This window comes from Penaeus japonicus, unplaced genomic scaffold, assembly GCF_977035675.1.
Source record: "Penaeus japonicus unplaced genomic scaffold, GWHDUDI00000001_assembly GWHDUDI00000033, whole genome shotgun sequence".
In the NCBI taxonomy this organism is placed as follows: Eukaryota; Metazoa; Arthropoda; class Malacostraca; order Decapoda; family Penaeidae; genus Penaeus; species Penaeus japonicus.
Genome location: NW_028234435.1, coordinates 24,455,339 through 24,457,838, shown reverse-complemented (window position 1 = coordinate 24,457,838; position 2,500 = coordinate 24,455,339).

The following is a 2,500-nucleotide window of genomic DNA, read 5'->3' as shown; positions in this document are numbered from 1 at the left end:
CGAGCAGCACCTCGACCACGACCATTGCCAATAACGACGACAGATGGATCAGGTCCTCTCTGTCGTGTGAGCGTCGTGTGTGAGCCTCTGGAGTTGGAGTTGAGAAGGAAGAAGCCTCGTGCGTGGACGTGGTCTGCGGCGGGGATGACGGCGCCTCTGTGGTCTGGTCCTCTCGCGGCCGTGTCGTCTCGGCAGAGCAGGTCAAAGGCCCTCTTGGAGAGTCGTCTTGGGTCGTCTGGTAGTAAGTGTCGCTGCATCCGAATGACCGAAAGGCGATGTCGCTTGTTTGGATTTCAAATCTGACGAAATGGTGACACCCAAAGCGTCTGATCTTCCAAAGCGAATCTAGAGTCAGATTGCCGTTTATGGTGATAGAAACCCCGTGATGCTCTTCGCGAATGTTGCTTATGGTGATTTTGTTCCACACTCGAGGTTTTAAGAATAGACTGTCTTCCCCGAAATGCTTGAAATCGGTTTTCTTTTCATTTTTAACGCAGTCTATGTAAACTAAAGCAACAGAGAGATCGTAGGTAATGCGATTAAGAACATGCAGAGTGTTTCTCTCCCTTTCCAAGTACTTTGTGGTCTTTGAGGAATCCCCTGACATGACTTTCTCGGCGATACAGTGTGCTGGACAATCGCGTGACAAGACCACGCGCGAGAGATGCTCCACGTGCAGGCTTACGTTCCCACAGTTACTTCCAAGCGCGTCGGTAACCGAATGAACCTTGTCTCCGCGGGTCAGTTCGATCAGCAGAGCCTTTTCAGGAGTGACTTCGACCTTCATCTCCGTCCAGTTCCCGAGCGCGAATACGTTCGGCGGCCTCGAGCCTCGCGCCTCGTCCCCGACTGTCCTCTTTAAACTGACGAGAGGTGCGGTAGTGCCATAGGCATCATCTGAGACTAGCCTGAGCTTCCACTCCCTAGCAGGAGACGTCAGCCTGAATCCTGCTGACCAGTTGGACGTCTCGGGACGAAGAGCAAGTGTGGTCGGCAAAGAGATGCTCAGATCGTCGCTCACTTCGTTGGAAACGTAAGGTACGCAGGCCAGCCAAGCGGTCCCTGACCCTCCACTGGCACAGAGGGCCAAGCACAAGCACACGTTCTGCCAGGCACTGAATCGGAGCGCCAGGCCAGCGAAGACGCCAGCGGTAACTCCTGGGCGAGCCATGGCACTAGCGACACTGAGAGACCGTGGCAGGTTAACTCCCGGGCACTCGCACTGTGCACTGCGTACATCCGGCAGAAGGGAAGGATATCTTCGTTACAGGAAGGAGCGATAGGCATTGGAATGTAGGAGCGGGAATATGAGATTAAATGCGCGTACAAAGGCAAAGCTATGTGTGTATATGTGTGTGTGTATATATACTGTACATACATACATACATATATATATGCGTATATATATATATATATATATATATATATATATATATATATATATATATATATATATATATATATATATATATATAATATACATGATATATATATATATTCTAGGCACTAAAGATGGAAAAGAGGAAAAACACCAGGAGAAGATGGCATTAGTGCAGATCTTATTCAAGGTGCAGAATAGATTGCGGCAGTAAAACTAGCCAATCCTTTTAACAAATATCTAAGTGACGGTAAAACCCCGAAATAATAAACGCAATAATAATTTTATTACACAAAAAGAGCGACACAAAAGACCTAAAGAATTACCGACCTATAAGCCTCCTCTCAGCAATCTATATAATGTTCACAAAAGTCATCACAGCCAGCATCACCGCTACATTAGATTCAAAACAACCCAGGGAACAGGCAGGGTTCCGCAGTGGATTCTCAACTACAGACCATATTCACACACTAACCCAAATAAGAGAGAGAGAGAGAGAAAAAAAAAAACACACACACACACACACACACACAAGAAGCCTCTGTGTCGCATTCGTAGATTACGAAAAGGTATTCGTCTCGGTACAGATAGCGGCAGTACTAGATGCAATTTGTAAACAAGGAGCAGAGGATATATTGTAGATTATTAGAGGATATATATAGAGATATATCTATATAGTATAGCGACCATTAAAATTCACGCAGAAACCGATAAAATACAAAAAAGGTGTTAGGAAGGGCGACACCATCTCACCGAAGCTGTTTGCTTAGAGGAAGTATTCAAGAAGTTACATTGGAAGGAGAAAGGGATTGAAATCTAAAATTTGCAGATGACATTGTCTTTTTCGGCGACTCAGCAATTTAATTACAACAATTAGATATCGATTTGAATAGGGAAAGTCTGAAGACTGATCTAAAAATGAACATGAAAAAGACTAAAGTCATGTTCAACAATCGAACCCCAGTTGAGTAAATACAAGTGCAGGGCGAGGTATTAGAAGCAGTAAACGAGTATATATCTATATTTACATATTCATATATATATATATATATATATATATATATATATATACATATATATATATATATATATATATATATATATATATACATATATATATAT